Source organism: Dermacentor andersoni, chromosome 3, assembly GCF_023375885.2.
Source record: "Dermacentor andersoni chromosome 3, qqDerAnde1_hic_scaffold, whole genome shotgun sequence".
In the NCBI taxonomy this organism is placed as follows: domain Eukaryota; kingdom Metazoa; phylum Arthropoda; class Arachnida; order Ixodida; family Ixodidae; genus Dermacentor; species Dermacentor andersoni.
In genome coordinates this window covers 89,637,902-89,658,892 of record NC_092816.1, presented here as the reverse complement: position 1 = coordinate 89,658,892, position 20,991 = coordinate 89,637,902, and the positions used below count along the sequence as shown (strand labels likewise).

The 20,991-nt window shown below is 49.0% G+C and overlaps 1 protein-coding gene across 1 annotated transcript in view; it reads left to right on the top strand.

Annotated features, from left to right (window-relative positions):
* Nucleotides 1-14,310: 14,310 nt before the first annotated feature.
* LOC126542501 (3-hydroxyanthranilate 3,4-dioxygenase-like) overlaps nt 14,311-20,991 on the top strand; it is a 45,408-nt gene continuing 38,727 nt past the window's right edge. The window contains exon 1 of the mRNA XM_050189604.3: nt 14,311-14,369. The gene's annotated coding sequence lies outside the window, so the exon portion shown is untranslated. The remainder of the gene's footprint in view (nt 14,370-20,991) is intronic.

The following is a 20,991-nucleotide window of genomic DNA, read 5'->3' as shown; positions in this document are numbered from 1 at the left end:
GTCCACCCATTGATTGAGATGACATGAGGCGTCATCGGTTTGCGAGTAAATGCCACTAGTGCGCATTTTTCTGGTGATACGCTGAGACCCTGTTTACACAAGTAGTTCGCTGTCGAAGTGGCCGCTCTTTGAAGCCGCGCTCGTATCTGAGGACGTGTGACTGCTGAAGTCCAGACACAGATGTCGTCAGCGTATATGGAAATTTTGATGGTAGTTGGCAAGTATTCAGCAAGTCCAATAAGAGCGAAGTTAAATTGCGTCGGGCTGAGAGCACCGCCTTGAGGAACGCCCCTGCTGGTGTAGCGTCGCGTAGTTGGGCCATCGTCAGTTAACACATAGAATGACCTTGCAGATAGGTAACTATCTGCTGGTTGGGCCTAAGCTAAAGCTTCTTCTAATTTGGGACGTTATATTCCATTTACTGAGGCATGCGCCCGTGGCCTAATGTATAGAGTATTGAGCTGTAGTGTTAGGGGTCCTCTGTTTGAACCCAATTGTCGGGCAACTTCATTTATGTGAATTAAAGTCAAGGTCTTTCCTATAGCGGCTTTACCACCACTTTTCAGTATCGGGTATATTTCTAACCTCTGTCGTGGGCCGATGCCGGACATAGTGCAGCCTGCCGCTCCAGTAAAATTACATTACTTTCGGGTTTGAGCTTTGATATTGCTTCACACTTTTAATATTTAATAGCCTGATAATATTTAAAATAAAAGGCATGCGCTGTCACTATTATGTTTCATGAACTCTGTTTGTGGGCTGCCATTCTCAGAACTCCGAGGAATAATTTTGGTAAGGATGTAGAACCTGGTGTGAGCAACTTTAGAGATAGAACAGTGTGGCAATGTAACCCGCATGTACAGCTACCATATAGCATGGCATGGGGTATAGCATACATATGCATAAATATGTGGGGAGCGTCACGGCAACGACGGCGAAAATTCGCTGCGAGTGTCCATACAATTGCTATCGCAATAAGAACGATTACAAGGGACATAGTATTTATTTGTTCATTTATTCAATACTACAAACCTTGTACAAGTCCAAGCAGGGCGGGTAAAAAATTAACAAAGCAAATATAAACAACGTTTTAAAATATCAAAGTGTTGCGAAAGGCAAAAAATAATAATTCCAATCGGTTACAGTAGCAGAAAAAATCAAAACTTGAATGAATCCGTTCGTGCAAAATACGGTGTCAGCGAATTAGGATGATGGTGGCCAGTATGCCTTGAGGTTGAAGATGATAGATAGGGTGATGGGTTAATTGCTAGGTCCCGATTCCAAACCAAGAAAAGAAACATCAAACGTAAGGCTTTCCTTCTTTGTTCGAGACATTGGATGCCATTCAATGACATTCAAAGTCTTTGTTGCACTTCGCAATGTCTGATCACCGGAGCGGCTCAGTATAGATTTCCGGCGTACAAGATTGTTCGAGAGATGAGGGTAAAAGCGCATCCAGTTCTCGCTTGCAGCAGGGCGTCATTGGTCTGCGTTCGGACCGCGCGGTCGTTGACGTAGGCGAAGTTTTTTATGCATGAAATGCTTTTAGCTCCTATTGTCGGAAACCATTAAGTGACCTTCAACCAAAAGCCAGAGCCGATAACCGTGTGTTTAGAAAAAGTTTATTTCGACAAGAGACGATACGAACGCTGAGTCATAATCACGGCACAATTCCACCGGGACGATAACATGTAAGAAACGAAACACAGCACGTTTTCAACGTAAGTGCCGTCCGAGTCCTCACGCACCAACATATAGACACATATACCCACGGAAAGGCACAGTTACACAAACTAAATGCCACATGTACAAAATGATTTTCAATATGTACAGTGTACACAATGGTTATGTAGAATGATGATGTGATAGAACACTTTACACAATTTTGAAGTGATGTGCGCGGGATGTGTATATACAAAAATGATCATGTATACGAGAGGACACACACACAGAAATCACGGGCACACTTTACACAATTTTGAAGTGATGTGCGCGGGATGTGTATATACAAAAATGATCATGTATACGAGAGGACACACACACAGAAATCACGGGCACCTGCATTCTATGTGCATTAATTGAACACTTCTGATGGTCTGGCTACAAGAACCAGGCTGGACGAAAATTCAGCCATACGCGTCTATCAGCCACCGACAGGAAACGACATGACCACTGTCGAAGGAACTCTTCTTCTCCAAGGAAGAACAACTCCTCCGACAGAAACGACAGTAGCTCAGAGTAGAGCTTCCCCATAAGTGGAAACAGAGTGCGGTGACGACGTCCCGTGGCAACTGCCTCGCACCGGTTACGCCATAGACAGAAGGCCCCCGCAGCAATTAAAAGTCGCGCGAAGCGGCCACGTGAGCAGCGACCAGATGTAATAAAGCGGTTAACTCCAAAGCCACGAAATCCAGTATGCACGGTCCTCCAAAATATCCTGGCAACGACGCATTGCAGCAGTACATGTTTATTGGATTCCTGAAGGGGGCAATTCGGACACCGCGAAGGTGGGACAACGCCCCACCGCTCAAGCCTGTCCCGAGTTGGAAGCACTTGCCACCCTAGACGCCACATGAAGTCGCGTAGGTGGCCAGGCAGGAATGACGCCGTTATCGCATCCCACGACACATTATTTGAACGTGCGAGGTGCGCTGGGGGAACTAGAGGAAGCAGTAAGGCTGACATAGTATCTACTACACGGTTTTGGAGAACGTCTACATCAGGACATACCTGTTGTATGTGGCGATAAAATGCCACGGCCGTACAGTAAAATGTAGGTGCGTTTAACACTTGTGGTCCGCGATTTAAGTGTACGCCCGGTAACATGTAGCGAATATTTGTGCCAAGGAAATAGCAAGCGAGTTCACGCGCTGGACACTGATCATGCTGTAACAGACGGAGCAGAAATCGCAGAGCAAGCAGCCGGCAGCGGACAGACACGGATGGGAAGGCGAACCCACCGCGAGAGCGTGGTTGCCCAAGCGCCGCGCAACAGACCAGTTCTGTACGGCCCGACCAGAAGAAGGCACCAAGAAGGGACTCCAAAGACCTAGTAACCCGTAATGGTGGCTGTACGACGTGACAAACGTACCACACTCGGCCGCAAAATACCGACTGCGCTAAGTACCTTCTTTCTGATAGGAGTAAATCATACCCTTGAACATCTTCAATATTTCGCCTTACACCTTCAAGAATTGAGAGCCACACAGAGTCTGATATGCCATTAGAGGTGTAGTCAAGGCCTAAAATGCGAAGAGAATTGCTCTTTTGAAGACGGAAAAGGGGACTTAGGCACGTCTGTGGTGAACCAATGAACAAATAACGACATCTTGAAAAATTTAGCGCAGCACCTGAAATATTTCCGTACTCAGTGAAAATTCGAAGGCTACGGGTTAAGCTATCTTCATTCCTGAGATATAAAGTGATGTCATCGGCGAAGGCTGTTACCTTCACAACACCGCTACCAGGCAGTGGGAGACCGCATACGTAAGGGTCTCTCACTATTGAGCGCAGAAATGGTTCAAGGCTGAGCACAAAGAGTACTGGGGATAGAGGGCACCCTTGACGAACGCCACGAGTAACGGAAAACGGTGCACTTTCTCGATCATCAAGGAACAATGTACTTCGGATATTTGAATAGGTATTCCTAATAAGTTCAACAAAATTTGACGAAAAGCCGAAAGAGGTCAGTACATTAAAAATGTAGTTATGTTCAAGGCGATAGAATGCCTTCTCTTGATCTAGTGAAACTAAGAGACCACGTGCCGACCTGGTCAGCGTGTATGTCATTATGTCACGCGTGACGAACGAAAGACTGTGTATCTCTCTGCCAGGGATTGAGCATGCCTGATGGTGTCCTATTAGGGAAGGCATCAGGCTTCTCAAGTGCCGGGTGAGAACAGCTGTGAAGGTTTTGTAGTCAGCGTTGAGAAGCGTGATTGGCCTCCATTCCTCTGGACGAACTGATGACGGATCGTGCTTAGGTATTAGCACAATACGACCGTCCCGAAAACTAAGCGGGAAATCAAAGTTCTCAAAGCATTGGCTGATAACAGATACGAAAGTGGCACCAATATCTTCCCAGAACGTAAAATAAAACTCAATGGGTAACCCGTTCGGCCCTGGGGCCGAGCCGTGCTTCATGGAAGATAATGCTGCCTTCACTTCCTCGTGTCGTGCACAAAGACGCTCAGCTACCTCAGGTGGAACCTGAGGCAGCCCACTAAGCAATGTATGAAATCCTCGATAGCCATAATCTATTTGCATGGTCGTACGCGCCATGTTTTCAAAATGCGTTACAAAGAGCGAATAATCACGCGTGGGAGGTGGTGTAACAGGAAGTGCTCTTGGGGCCGCAGAACCGAATGCATTCGGCTCTCTAAAAAGCGAGTTTCTTGAAAAGCGCAGAACTTCGGGGTGTGCACACGGATTACGTCTGCATCGCCAAGCAGCAGCTGACAAAGACGACGCCGCGATGAGGCGTTGGAAACGCCTCCGTAGCTCACGCTGCCATGACCGCAGCAACGGAGTCAGTTGGTTGACCCGAAGGGCGATGCGGAGCTTCGTGGCAGTATCCGCCAGTTCTTCTGACGTACGTCGTCTGAGTGCACGTTGTTAAGAATGGCGAGCTGCAAGGAAAAATTGCCACCCAATTACGACTGGGGGACAAGACGCGCATCCCCCACTCTCCGTCGTTGCAGCTAGGCTGCGTTCGAAGAAGCGGGCTTTGTGCTGAAAACCGCCTCCATCCACCAGCCTCATCGCCGTTGTGACGAAACGGGTTCGACGGACGAACTATTGTGCCCGAGGCCCCCAGCGCCGACCTGATTTGCTACGCGTGAGCAAGCCGCAGCGGGACAACGAGCTACCCAGAATGTCTCCGAGGTACCCGGAACGACTCCCCTCCTACGACGGCTCCAGACCTTCGCACCTGTGTGCCTTTGTGTGGGCGTAAACGATACTGCGGAACGGCGCCCCTCTGTCGTCGACTCCAGACTTTCGCTGCCTTGTATCGCCGGAGGACCGAGTGTTTAAAAAATTACCGACGATTACGTTACTTCCTAATGCGAAATTTGAGCGCAGCAAATAAGCTGTTTCACCTTTTCGATGCACACCGGAGATTCTCACGGCACGTATCCGGAAGCGGTTTCACGTCATTTTGGAACCAGAGCCGATCACACACTGAACACAAACTTCCAAACGGATTGTCTGTAAACTGTCGCCGGAAAGCATTTGTTGCACCCTGACTGTTTGCGAGCCTTTGTTTGCGTTTGGCCTCGGCCTCGGCCGCGCGAACGGTAGAGTCTTCTCTGCGACGGCGATGAGCTTCTGCTTCAGCCTCGCTTACTGCTGGTTGCTCTCGACGGCGGCGATGAGCCTCCGCTTCGGCGGTGCGAACGGCAGGGTCTTCTCGGCGGCGGCGATGAGCTTCTGCTTCAGCCTCGCTTACTGCTGGTTGCTCTCGACGGCGGCGATGAGCCTCCGCTTCGGCGGCGCGAACTGCAGGGTCTTCTCGGCGGCGGCGATGAGCTTCTGCTTCAGCCTCGCTTACTGCTGGTTGCTCTCGACGGCGGCGATGAGCCTCCGCTTCGGCGGCGCGAACGGCAGGGTCTTCTCGGCGGCGGCGCTTAGCCTCTGCTTCGGCGACGCGTACTCCTGGATCATCTCGACGGCGGCGACGGTAAGCTTCTGCTTCGGCGGCACGCACCTCTGGATTCTGACGGCGACGGCGCTGGGCCTCTGCTCTGGCAGCTCGTTTAGCAGCAGCAGCAGCAGCAGCAGCAGACGGAGGACTTCCATCGGTCGTCTCGCTCATGGCTCAGAAAGAACTGGCAGATAATTTCGCAGTGGCGAACGGCAGCGGCAATTTCGGCTCGGGTGGTGCACATATACAGATCCGCCGCCACCGATCTGGCTCTCTGATTGCCACCGCACAGGGCGAACGGCAGCGGCAATTTCGGCTCGGGCAGTGCACATATACAGATCCGCCGCCACCGATCTGGCTCTCTGATTGCCACCGCACAGGGGTTGCATTGGAGGAGGAGCGAAGAAAGGAATTAAGTTCGAGCCGGCGCTTTGACAACCGGAGACTCGCAGGAAGAGGGGGGAGGGGGGCGGCGTGTACACCCAGCGGCAAACGATGGGGGCAGAAGCGCGCGCAGCAAGCGGACAACACGATAAAGGGAGGAGGGAAGAGATAGCAGCGACTGACTGATGCCGCTGACGCCGATAGTGAGTCAACCCCAGCTGCGGAGTTGGTTTCAGGGACAACGCCGCCGATGCCGACACAAACAATATGATACCCTCGCTTCCGCAGCGCTAAGAACCAGGTCTAGCCGTGGGAAGGTGGTCACGTATTCGTCGACGTGCCGGGGCCTACGTGAAATAACCGGCGCGTCGGCAACTGAAGAGCACCCTATCCGCCACACAAGAACAGGGGGGGGGGGGACCCTTTCCTCCTCTTTCTGCATGGCGGCGACGGTGTTCTATGCAGTCACGTTATCTTGACTCTCTAGCGGCGTCAGCGGCACCCAGCGGTATCAGTCGGTCGCTGCTAGCGCTGGGGGGATGAAAGGGGGGCGGAGCTGGTTACGAGGCCGACGACAACGCCGACGACGACGCGAAACCCAGGAACGGACGCCAAAGAGCTGCGCTCTAAAACGGCTGTTGGGCGGAGGCTCGACACACTTCTCTCGTGCAGTCAGGTTGGACTGACACACTTTCTCTTAAACAGTCATGTTGGACTGACACTCTTTTTCTTAAGCAGTCATGTTAGACTGATTTAAATTCTGTAAATAAACCCATTTTCCCCGTTCTCGATGAGAAGCAGTTCTTCCCTTCATCAACGTCCTCAGCGTGTTTAAGTTGGACGACGGCATGGGCCAGCTACCTTCGAATTCATGCCGGACTCCAATCTTGGCAAAGGATCTCGAGCGATGGGATTGAGCCCCCAATCCTGACAACGTCCTTCAACTGAACAGTGCAGACGCCACTGCACCTTGAGCGCATCCCATGACTCTCGGTCAGATCTAGAAACAGAGGCGCCCAAGATTCTTGACAAACAAGAGCGCGAGCGCGCGTCATGTAGACCGCGGATGTCTAGATGCCAAGGTTTTACTGATGAGGAAGCAGGGAAGCGAATTTCAAGTATAACTGGTTTGTGATCGGAAATATAAACAGGGGATGAAGGTAACGTTATCACATCAGACTGGGTGACATACTGAGCTAAATTGCTTGGCACATAGACACGGTCTAACCTGCTTGACGACGCACCGCGTCGCCAGGTCCAGGCAAATAAAGAACCATGAAAAAGTCGATATGTATCCAGCAACGAAAAATGCTGGACGAGGCGACGCAACTCCCGTGCGTTCCAATCAGGGCGACCCCAGCCCGGGCCTTGCACATCTGCTCATGTGTCTAAGACGCAGTTAAAATCCCCAACAAGCACCACGTGACGACCGTCAAGGTCACGTCCAGGTCACGCAAAAAATCGTTGGACTTAATGGCCTGCGCGGGTCCATATATGCACAAAATCCATAACCTAAATGAAGATAGTACACAATCAAATGCCAATATTCGCCCAGTCCCGTCGTAAAAGACATGATGATCTCGCAAGACAGCTCTGTTGAAAATAATAATATCAACTCCGCTAGATCGTGACGTCGCGAAGGAGAAGAAACAGTCTAGGTTAAAAGTGCGTATGAAAGTAAGGACATGTCCAATGGTGAAAAAATTTGTTTCTTGTAAACACAGTATGTCACAATTTTTTGCGCGGGGCACGCTGATAATTTCGGCTTGTTTTACAGGACTTCGGAACCCTTGTGCATTAATGAAATAATTTTCAGGGTGTCAGCCATATTTAATTAAATGTATCACCAAACTGACCTGGTCGTGTTGTTCAAGTCGGCGCCCCGGGAACAAGTCCAGGGGTTAAGCAGTGCACGCATCACTTCGACCCTCTCGAAGAAGGCCGAGGTTTTTTGGCCCGCTGTAACTCGGCACGGCGATCCGGGCCGCGGTCCGAGTCAGAGGCTGACGCATGAGCGCGCTTTACGTCTCGTGGGGCCGCCATTTCTATGTCGAGTTCATCCAGGCTTGGCGAGAGTCGAACGCTGCTATCAACTCCGAGGCTGAAGCTGTTTTCTGATGAGGTTGATGTCGGTAGTGGTAGGGCGGCGTAATTGATTTCATCGTCGCCGACAACTTCGGCAGCTGGGGGCTCATTCAGATGTAATGGCTGCGCCGTTGTAGGAGATGCAGTTGAGGCGGATGAGGCCACAGCAGATTTCGTGGGTATATCGACTGTAGTGATCGCAGGGTCAGGTGTTTTATATGCGTTTAAAACTTTGCTGCGATCAGGAGGAGTGATGGTAGCAGCCAAAGTGGAGGCGCTTTCGGCCACAGCACGCGCGTCCTTCGCTGCTTGGAAGGCCAGCGAACATGGCGTGTTGCGATCCGCCACGTCATGGTCTTCTTTTTCAGTAGAGGAGGCCGGCGAAGATGGCGCGTTGTGACTTCCCGAGCTGCATGCCTCTTCTTTTTCATTTCTTGACGCTGGTTCTTGCGGTGTCAGTGCAATTTCTTTGGTTACGGCGTCACGCGCAGTCGCAACCGCAGTTGACGCCGGCGGTAAGGGGGGAAAGGCTCCAGCAGCAGCGTTTGACTATGAACGCCGCACAGGGCACGCGACCGTAGGGTGACTATCCCCGCAACGCCGACAAGGACGGTCACACCCGTCACTTTCGTGGCCATGGACGCCACAACGGCCACAGAACGCTGCGGACGGTAGTGGTCACTGGAACCGCACCGACGACACACGCGTTGCAAGCCGCGGTAGTCAAACGTCACACGATGACCAGAGACTCGCAGATAATTTGTGACCGGGGTTGTGGTACTCATTTCCATACGCAGGAAGCGTGTGCCCGTGAGCACGCCACGTCGTCCGCTCATAAGACCAGCGTTGACAGACAGAACCTTGCCGTATGGTGATAGTGCCTGGACGAGGACTTCATTCGGAACGAAGGACGGCAAAAAGAGGCAGGTTACGTTGGTTACCTGCGGGCCGACGGGAACGACAGGACAACGCTCGGCACCGATGACGAGGCAGCCAGCATTGACGATTAGAGTCATGGAAGCCATGCTCTTGACGGTGACTTGGAAGTTGAGGCCTCCCATGTGCTGAACGCAGTAGACCTCAGAGAGGCCAACTATTGAGGCCGTCGCGTCGACGACGGTCTCGGGACCATTCCCCGTAGGGACAACAACATCGAAGACCTGGGCCTTCGAGGGAGTCCATGACGCTGTAGGCGCCATGGCGTGAGAGGTGGACGTCCCCGACGTGGAACACGCAGGGGCGTCGGTACGAGACAACTGAGAAGGGGCTGGAGCGATTACCAAACGACTCGTACAGGCAACAAATCGCAAGATGGTTTGTCTTTGGCCCCCAACCCTTTGTACAGGACCGCATTACATGCGCTACTTAATACCCAAACAAGATACAAAAAATATTGCTTCCGAGTTCACCTTAATGTTTGTTCACGACATCGCTCAAGCTGTAAACTTCCAGTACACTCGTTTTCTTTCTAATTTCCAACAGCAACGTTCAAAAGGCAGGTACAGGGCACTATGCACTTCTTTGTCATCTTTTGGCGCTGAGTCAGAGTTGCCTGTGCTCTTTTCAATGCCAGCGGCCCGCGAGTTCCATGGCATTGGTCTTGCGTCGCCTCGAGAGATGGGACCACGCTGCGTGGCGCCTCCTCCAGGCGCTTCTAACCGCCGGGGTCGCTTAGCGGTTGTAGCCGTAATAGTTGTGCTACTAAGCACGAAGTCGCGAAATGAAATCCCGGCCGCGCAGGCCGCATTGCGATGTAGGCGAAATGCAAAAACGCCCTTGTCTCGTGTATTGGGGGCGTGTATGTGGTAAAAATTAATCCTGAGTCCGCCACTACAGTGTGCCTCATATTCAAATCGTGGTTATGGCGCGTAAAACCGCCGAACTCAATTCATTCTTCTAGCTGAGCAGTGCAATCCGTCTCCCTGGCGTCTTTCGTTGCCTGTCGTGCGGCCTTCAGTCGGTTTTCTTCTCCTAGCTGGGCAGCGTCCATATGGGCCAGTGCACAGTATAGCGTGGTGCGGAGTGGTGCGGTGCGGTGTGCCGTTGCGAGCATGAATTACAACCATTTTAAGATTGTGGCTAGTATTATCTCCAACAAATCTGCTTTGCCGGTGGCCATTTCGTGCTTACATCTACTCTAGATTACGCGTGAGCCAGCAATTTGTTTCCTTTTCTTTTTTTGTCTTGTGCTAACCGAATTTTGCATGCAATACCAAAGGACTTTCACTGGATTTCCAGTTCGGTGAATGAAGTTTCTGTCGGAATCCGAAAGGGTATTTCAAGCGAACTTTTATTCGTGTTCTAAACGCATTCGTAGGCTTCGGGCCATATTCCGCTAGATTGTGTTCCCTCTTTAACTTCTTAGAACGGTACGAAGGCGTAGCGAATGGTGCAGCGGTTAGAAAAGTCTCCCAAGAGGATAACCACATGCCATGCTGAGCGCCACACGGAGACGTGTGTATAGACGAGGCAGCCTCAAAGTTTCCGCCCGCGACACCAGCGCCGATCGCTCCCCTAACGGACACACACACACACACACACACACACACACACACACACACACACACACACACACACACACACACACACAAACACACACACATATATATATATATATATATATATATATATATATATATATATATATATATATATATATATATATATATATATATATTAGCAATGAGAAAGACGCAAACTCAGTATGATGTATTTATGGGCGACTTCAATGTGAAAGTGGGTGAAAAGCAAGCTGTGGTAACAAGCAATTGGCAACTACAGCATCAATTCTAGGAACACTAGAAGATAGATGTTGGCAGAATTGGCGAAAAGAAATGGGCTTCGAATAATGAATGCTGTCTTCAGCAAACGGAGTAACCTGAAGTGAACCTAGAAAAGCCCTAAGGGAGAAACAAGAAATTAAATATATTTCATACTATCTGTCAATGCCAGAACAGTGCAGCATGTCGAAGTGTTAGGCAGGGTAAAGTGCAGTGACCATAGGTTAATGAGGTATAGAATTTCTCTCAATTTGAAGAGGGAGAGAGTAAAATTAGTCAAGCAGAAACTGGCCAACTGAGACGCAATAAGAGTAAAAGCAGACGAATTCAGGCTAGTGCTCGCAAACAAGTATGCGGCCATAGTAGAGGAAGATGATAACAAAGAGGTAATGAAAGAAACAGTAACTAGGCTGATTTCACAAGCAGAAATTGAAGTGGGAAGTAGGCCACCAATAAATAAACGACAAAGCATGAAAGTGTTGTTGTAATCGCACCGCTGGCACGAGTTGATGGGGTCTCGGTGCTGACGCCCGTTATTGCCAATGGGTCGCAAGCCCCAAGGGTAGCGTTGGCCTGGCGGCCTGGGGCACTGGAAGCATCCGAAGGTCCCGGCAAAGCAAGAGAAGAATGGTAACAGAACAACTTGTTTATTCTAACATAGCAAAAGAGCGGCCGGTCAGGTCGACCGAAGTGGAGAGACGGGAGAGCGCGTAACTCAACAGTACAAATCGGAGCCTCTCCCCTGGCGTCCGGGGGCAGCTGCTCTTATACTCTCGGCGTCGCGGTCCAAAAGGGAAGGTCACGGGATGAAGGTCACGGGACGGCGGAGCATGAGCCCACGACGGCGCGAACGGTTGAGCCGAGAGACCTGCTGAACCGAGTGCAGTGACGCATCGCCAACCCGCCCACACGACGGCGCGAACGGTTGAGCCGAGGGACCTCCAGGCTCCTCATTCGGGGAACTCCGCTCCCCGGCTGCCGCGCTTTGACAAGCGAGGGCACACACACACACACGCACACACGAAGACACGTGGCACTGAAACACGCCTGGACACGCTTGGCGGGTAGGCGTTGCGGCGGCGTCGGACGGGCCAAAATGTCCGCCGCTTTGAACAAAGCCCCGGCGTCCGTTGCATCCGCGCCGGCATTACCGCGCGTTGTAGGCGAAACGTAACAGTGTCCAACTCAAGAGATCAGATAGAATTCGCTTAACTGTCAAGACTGATCAACAAGAACAAAGTAAGGGCTATTCCTTATTATAACGTCGGAAGATTTGAGGAAGCAGTAAAAAAATTGCCGCAGCATGAAATCAGCGGCAATTCTACCACATCTACCACGATCTACCACAATTGGCATAGTAAGGCGCGCGCGTATGACGAACATAAATGATAGGGCATGACATGAATGTCATGACATGCGTGTCATGTAGGTCACGAAACCGCCGCCTACGCCTTCATGCTCTCGTGGTCGTTTCGTTAACTTGGTCTGTACCACGATTGGCATAGTATGGCAAGAGCGTATGACGGACATAAATGATAGGGCATGGCATAAATGTCATGACATGCGTGTCATGTAGGTCACGAAACAGCCGCGTACGTCTTGGTGCTTTCGTGGTCGTTTCGTTAACTTGGTATGTACCACAATTGGCATAATAAGGCAAGAGCGTATGACGGACATAAATGATAGGGCATGACATGAATGTCATGACATGCGTGTCATGTAGGTCATGAAACAGCCGCCTACGTCTTTGTGCTCTCGTGGTCGTTACGTTAACTTGGTATGTACCACAATTGGTATAGTATGGCAAGAGCGCATGACGGACATAAATGATAGGGCATGACATGAATGTCATGACATGCGTGTCATGTAGGTCATGAAACAGCCGCCTACATCTTGGTGCTGTCATGGTCGTTTCGCTAACTTGGTATGTACCACAGTTGGCATAGTATGGCAAGAGTGTATGACAGACATAAATGATAGGACATGACATGAATGTCATGACATGCGTGTCATGTAGGTCATGAAACAGCCGCTTACATATTGGTGCTCTCATGGTCGTTTCGTTAACTTGTTATGAAAAAAAAAGAGGTGAGGCGTGCAGACAGGACGCAAGAGTAGAGAAGTGGACAACACGAACGCTGCCAACTGAAGGGAGCACCTCTTTTTTTGCATAATGAATCCTTACCAACTAGCTCAGCTTTCTGTCGTTCTAATCTCGTTAACTTGGTAGGCTCCCCGCACACTGCTTTGCATAACATCGATTCCCACAGCGCGTGGGATCTGCTGGCTTTTTATTTTTTTGTGACTCCTGCCCTTGTCTGTGTACACTTTCAATTACCCTGTACTTGGTTGCAACGCAAGGCGCAGCAGGGTCGCCTGGCCGAGGTCGTCTAATCTATTGCGAAATCTGCACAGTGACATACGTCATGGCTGAGCAGAAACGCCTCGACCTTACGACGCCCACTATCATGGCATTGAATGGGATTGGCGCTATCTCAATTTTCAGATAAGTATATAAATAAGGAACGGCCGCTTGTACTATTGATAACAAACTACTTGAGACTGCGTGACTGTTCACTTAGCTCGATAAGTGGAGGTGGCCTAGGATGCTCTAAAAAGGACTGGATAGATAACGGGCAGTGACATTATCAGCAGAAAGGCTGCAAGCTTACATGCATGATACATTTGCATAATACCTCGCCTACTCCCTAACTGACTGATTGCCCGCCAAGAGGCTTCTGTGGCTATGGCACTGTGCTGCTGTGCACTAGGAAGCGGGATCAGTTCCTGGCTGCCGCATTCTCATGAAAGCGGAATGCAAATCTGCTCGTTTAGCATGCAGCTGGGTTCCCCTCAAGGAACCCCAAGTGGCCAAACCTAATCAGTGACACGGTGTATTCAGCCCATCGCCGCAGCTTTGGGGCGTTAAACTTCACATATGAAATTCATCCATCCATCCAAGCTTTCATCCTTACATTCATGCATTCATTCACCCACCTATTGACAGACACTTGCATCCATCAGCCACCGCAAAGCAAACCATATCTTAGCGTATTGAAGGGCGACCTAGCAAAAACGGCTTGAACTTTCCCGCAATGTACACGCCGCAATAACTCGCATATTTTCCGAGAAAGAAGAAACAAACTCAATAGCGCTAAAGAATACGTAACAGCAACATGTATGCTATTGGTGTTCACCTTCCGGGAACGACAGATATATACTTCGAACAATGATGGAGATATCAGCTCCCGCGCCTATCAGATATGCTGAAGTGACTCTTGAAGGATACGCGAATTGCTTTTGTACCTCACTACGTGCGTCACAATACAAACGACGCTTTTCTTTTTCAATGTCAAGGTCGCGCGATAAACTCGCCGGTACATCCTGGACACACGCTCACTTCGTACCTTCATAAGCGCGCCACGGGCATGCAGCTGAAGTACATTATACGGGAGTGCTCGGAAACCTCGTAGCCGGTAAGCGATCCTCACTGTCGGTATACTAGCGATCCATGGTTCAATCTCTCTAAACAAGTGTTAACTGAAACTATAATGGTTCGTCAAAAGCGCAGCAGGTTGGGCGAGTTGGTATGTCATGACTTTTTTAGGCTTGTAGCGCAGCTCAGAACGAGCAAAAAGGAAGGTGGAAAGTTCCTTTTCATTACCCGTTCCACCTTCCTTTTTGCTCGCTCTGAGCTGCGCTACAAACCTAAAAAACTCATGATATATTGGTTCGTCCTATCTGTCTTGCGTTTGTCTTGGCTGTTTAAAGCCTTCATGACGTTCGCTTTTTAAAATCGAAGCTTTCTTTGCCTCTTCCTTCGACTTTATCGCTGCTGCAACTGCTGCTGCTGCCTGGCACACCGCGTCGGAGAGTGTTCAGAGCGTGTGTACATGACAGCAGCGTGGCAGAGATGAAAGGTGACGAAAGAAACTCGTTTGCACATTTTCATCGCGTCGAATGTGCACAGTACCCTCTGGAGCTCCCTGGGCGTCGCCGAATTTGTCTCTTGACAGCTGTAACTATCCGTGACCCCCGCAAAAGCATTGCAGAAATTGCAGCGCTTACCTTACTACTAACGTACAAATCCAGACGGAAGCTAGAGCTAGATAGAATGCGATAGATGAGGCAGAGAATGGGTAGAGCCGACGCAGTCGCGAAACGAGTGAATAACAGCCTTGTCACTGTCCCAGTTCCAAAACAGGGAAAGGGGGAAACAGGGAGTGGATAGGGAAAAGGTGACGTGAGAAGACGAGGAAACGCTACTACTCCAGACACGACAGCGGTTGCCGGCAAACGGGATAAATTTAAATTTAAGGTATGATACGGTACGTTTGTGCTACTTCTGAAAAAAAAAACACCATGCACATTTGTCAAACGGACAACTTACGCAGGGCGTGCAGAAGCAGAGACGCATTAAAGCGCACCGTAGGGTATGGGCGACACTACGGCAGCGGTGGCACGTCAATCAAACCAATACTTATGTGCCCGCCAAGGTAGCTTTGCGGCTATGGCATTGCTCGAGGTCGCGGGTTTGATCCCGACCGCGGCAGCCGCATTTCGACGGGGGCGAAATAAATACCTATCGAGCACTTAGATTTAGGGACACGTTTATGAACACCACGGTGTCAAAATTAACCCGGAGTCCGCCACTACGGCGTGCCTCATAACCTGATTGTGGTTCTGGCGCGTACAGCCGCATAATTCAATCAAAGTTTAACACTTCTGCCACGATGCGATGTGCCATGTGAGGCAGTGAATATGCTCAACCCTCTCAGAGGTTATGAAGTGTGGCTCACAACAATGCCTCAAGAAAACACCTCTCCCTGTGTGTTCTGTGTACTATGCAGACAAACAGCAGTGGTGCACGCTGAGTAACGTGTACCATATCAACTCACCCGTCTCGTATTGCACTAAACGCTGAAGAAATGTAACATTCGCTGTCAATATCACCGCCAATAATTGTCAACCAAAGCAAACAACGCAGAAAGCTTCGCTTACATCGATTCCTAGAGTGCGTGGTGCCCACATAATTTTTCATTCCTATTGTTTTTGTCTTTCGAGTGCACGTGACAATATACATGTTTGTTTACTGTAACGCCTGCTCCTATGTTACGTGATTATACTTACGTTGTCTTCGATATAATTCGGTCGTGTTGCGAGCAGTAGTAAGTGCTCGAACAAACTCACTGCCTGTCATTGTAGTTGTGCTCGCTATTGCGTGCTTAAGAGTGGAGGTTTTTAAAGCTAAGTTTCCTTTGCCTCTTCTTTCTACTTTTCCTCTGACGCTGCTACTGCTGTATTGCACTCCACGTCGGGAGGTGGTTCAGAGCGTGCACATACATGGCAGGAGCGTGGCAGAGAGGAAAGACGACGCGAGAAACTCGTTTGGACCTTAGCACCGCGTCGAATGTGCACAATACCCTCTGGAACTCCCTGGGCGTTGCCACAATACCTTCTTACCTAGGTGTGGGCAGCGCAACTCAGACGAAGGAAAAAGGAAGTATACGATACGTCTGCTTTTATTTGTCCTTCGTCCGGATTGCGCTACTCGCCCCTAGGAACATGTTCAGTTACCAACTCGCCCAGCTTGCTGGTTTAATAGCTTCTTGACAGCTGCATTAATCTGTGACACTCCGCAAAAGCATTGTAGAAACTGCAGCGCTCACCTTTCTACTAACGCGCAACCGTCTGTTATATAGAATGCTAGAGAGGAAGTGGAGAGAGGAAGCAGATAATGGTTAGAACCAACGCAGCTACGAAACTAGTGAATAACAGCGTTGGAAGTCTTCGCTCGCAACTCGCATCCATGGGGGGAGGGCGGGAGAGGGGAAAGGCTACGTGAGAAGGCGAGGAAACGCAACTTCTACGGTGCCTGGATGCGCGCGCCCCCGAGGCACCCTCGCTACTACTAGACACGGCAGCGGTTGTGGACAAACTGCATAAACTTGAGTCCAATGTACAGCGCCGTACGTTTCTGCTATTTCTGAAAAAAATAAGCACCATGCAAATCTGTCAAGCGGACAATTAACGCACGGCGTGCAGACTCAATGCCTCACTAAGCACCGTAGCGGCTAGGTGACATCGTAGAACCACCGCAGAATCTAGGCGTCGCACTTCAATTCAAAACTTCTCTGCCCGCCGTGGTAGCTTTGCGGCTATGGCATTGCTCGAGGTCGCGGGTTCGATCCCGGCCGTGGCAACCACATTTCGACGGGGGCGAAATACGAAAACGCTCGTGCACTTTGGTATAGGTGCTCATTAAAAAACACCAGGGGGTCAAAATTAATCCGTAGTTTTCCACTACGGCTTGTCTCATAATCTGATTGTGGTTTTGGCACGCACACTCCCATAATACAAGTAAAGTTTAACATTTCTGTCACGATGCGCCGAGTGAGGTGACGACGATACTAACTTTCTAGGAGGTTATGAACAATGGCGCACAATAACGCCACAAGCAAACACTTCTCGCTGTGTGTTCTGCGTACCACGGATAGACAAAAAGAAGCGGTGCACGCAAGGTAACATTTACCATCAACTCACCAGTCTCGTATTGCACTGAACGCTGAAGAAATCTAACATTCGACGTCAAAATCACCACTAATTATCGTCGATTAAAGCAAACAGCACAAAAAGCTTCACTTCCGTCGATTCCCGCAGTACGTGGGATCCGCGTAATTTCGTTTCTGGTGCGAAAGCACCTAATGGCCCATTGAGCGATAAAGCCGGCGGATTTAGCAGCGAAACGGCATCAAAATACCCAATGCCTGCGACGCCACGTCGCGTCACGTGCGCGCCTCGACGGAGCTGAGCCAACACTCACCAAGATAGCACAAGGCCTGTTTACTCCGATCTATGACGTCACGCTACCTGGCCTGAAATTTCCATTGACAACGCTGTCGTGACGAAAGCGTTGACGTCAGACTCACTGTTGCCTACTCGCGAGCACCCCCGTTAGATTCTATGGCAGTCGGGCCAGGTAGCACGACGTCATGTATCGGAGTGAAAAGGCCTTGTGCTATCTAGGTGGTGTTGGCAGAGCGGGCGAAACGGTGCACTTGCTGCCACGCCAGGTGTTTCGCGAGGGTAGAGGGTATCGCCGCGAAGCCACGTCATCCTCGCTCTCGCAAACCTGTGCTATCCGCGCGTTCCTCGTCCGCGCAAGCTCTCTCGCCTGCGTTCTAACTTCGCCTCGATAATCGCTATAACGAAATTTATGTATAAAGAGAGACTATATTCGAGAGAGAAAACGTTGGCGGTAGTGAGTTTCGAACCTACGACCCACGCTCATGAGCCGAGTGTCTTACCCACTCGGCTAAACCGTTGGCCAAGCGTCTCAACGCGCGGGCTTGCCCGCGATGAGTTCATAACTCGAAAGGCCGCTCAGCGGCGTTCAATTGGACATTAATGCTTTCGCATTCACAACTCACATATAGGTGTCCTGGGAATTTTTTTTATGAAGTATTGAAGCACCTTTGCTATGAGCTTCTGTAAAATCGTGCGGATTTCTGTATTCTTATTTATATCTTCGTTATATATTTTCTGGTTTGTTCTTTTAGTATTTCATTATCTTTTCGTTTTTGTTTCATGACCTTTTGACTACCCTTACTCGGAATGTCGTGGTTATTACTGATGCAAGCCTACCAACTTGCGAACCTCAAAATTCAAAACATCCGGTAGACATGACAAACGCGAGGGGTGGGGTGATCGCATCCGTTTTATTGAAGTTTGCACTAGGCAGACATTCTGCAGGATACGTACGCACTTTATTATTTATGACTTGTAAAAAAACTAAACAAGAAACAACAACAGAAACTGAAAAGCGACCGACTTTTTTTAGATCACAGCGACATTGAGGTTGCCAACTTGGCCTGCTTCAGGAAATTGTATGAATAAACATGCTTGCAGCATGCACCCCTCTAGTACACGGCGTTTTCTGTTGCCAAAAAAAGAGCACGCAAAAGTACAAGTTTACCAGCAAAATTTATTTATTGTGCATTATTCTTTTTTCAGTCTTGCGCAGCCTGCACGTTTTGACATCTTCAAAATTTTTCGCACACGGAATATATTTTTTCGTAAATCTTGACGCAGCAATCGTAAAGTCATAAAGCAAGCGAAAAATTCGTAAAGTTTACGAAACATTTGTAAGCAGAGAGAGAGAGAGAGATAACGAAGGGTTTGTAAGTATGCTGATGGGCGCTCAAACGTGGCCAGATTTGAAGGGAAAGGAAACGACTGCCCCCACCCCTTACGTCCCCATTATATGTGACGAGTGACTGTGTTCCTGTGACGGCGACAAATCGAATAGCCATTGCTCCTCCATTCGAATATGATAATTCACCGTTAGATAGCGTCGAATATTCGTTTCTGCTGGAATACAATAGATGGCACTTCTTCCAAGTCTACAGGGAGAAATATCTACGCAAGTGATAGCTGTTCCAAACGATTGTGCTGCTGGAGAGCCGTTGTCGCTGCATGCGTAGAGGCACCAGTTGTTCTTGAGCGAACGTACGAGACAGGCAACTACAGCTCAGTGATTCAGTAAGGAATTCTCAGCTTCGTAACATCTACGAATTTGTTGCCTCGATTCGGGCAAATCGATGTACTACTTAGCCAGACTCGCCGTGTTTGCGTCCCTCTAAAATAATCTGCAGTGCTGTAGTTTCTTCCACGAACACAACACACTTGCGTGCATTTGGTGTCGTGCATTCTTGTTTGTTTGTTTCGTCACTGTATAAATGCCATGTCACACCAGACACTTTATTTATACTTTATTTATACAATACTGCGGACTCATGGTCCAAGCAGGGTGGTCGACAGAAATACAAAATAAAGACAACAGAAACAGCTACGAAAGAAAAGCAACAATAATACAGGCTCAGAAAGGTTATTTGACAGTTGGATCACTTGCTTTGATAAGGCAGTTCCATTCACTAATGGTTCTCGGGAAATAAGAAAACTTAAATAGGTCTGTGCCAGCAAAATATGGGGTCAGAGCGTTTTCATTGTGGTGTCGGGTGGGCCTGCTAGTTAAGGGTGACAAATATCATGCATCCAGCGCTAGTTTGTTTCCCAATGGTTTGGAAAGAAATTATAATCTAAATTTTTGCCTTCGTGCCTATAATAGGGGAATGCCATTTGCTTGCATTAAATCGGAAGGCGATTCTTATGCTGAAAATGTATTAAAAATAAATCTTACGGCCTTTCTCTGGATACGTTCAAGACAATCAATGTTGCGCTTAATATGAGGATCCCATATAATTCACGCATAAGTCAGTCTTGGCCACACAAGAGCAGTATAGCAGAGCAGCTTAAAATTAATGGGAGCAGTTTTAAGTTTATATTCAAGGGCACAAAGCTTGCGGAAGGCGGATGAACAAACATTATCAATATGAAGATTCCAAGACAGGTTTGAAGTGAGTGTTACACCGAGCTATTTATAGCAACTTACTTCTTGTAATGGTGAAGACCCTAATATATGGGTATATGACAGCGGATTTTTTCGGCGCGTTACTGGAAGGCAGACACATTTGCTCGTGTTAAGGGTCACTCCCCGTTTTACACACCATTGATGTATATTGTCCAGACTAGTGTTGAGATCGTTGTAATCGTTAATGGAACGAATTTCTCTAAACAAAACACAATCATCAGCAAACAATCTTATCTCTACACCAAGGCGAACAACATCAACAATATCATTGATATACAATATAAAGAGCAAAGGGCCTAACACATCAACTGTTACTCATTTGCGAGCTACACCTTGACTGAATTTCTATCTGTGAACGGCATTACATTTATCAAATTAATGGAAACATACGTTTTCTTACCAAACGCACTTCACACAACCGTTATATTTCACGTTGTTCAGACACATGGAAAAAATCTGCGACACCAGCGTCAAAATCTTCGTCAAGAACTACGGCAGTGCGGCTAAATTAAAAGTGAAAGAAAGCACACGCACTTAATCCAAGCTCCACCGCGCCGACATCTGACGATAGCACATTCGCATGGGACCTAAAAATAATTTTTAAAGCAGAGCATCTTATTTGTTACAATACTCGTTCGTCTATGACAGACAACCCTTCCTTTGATAAA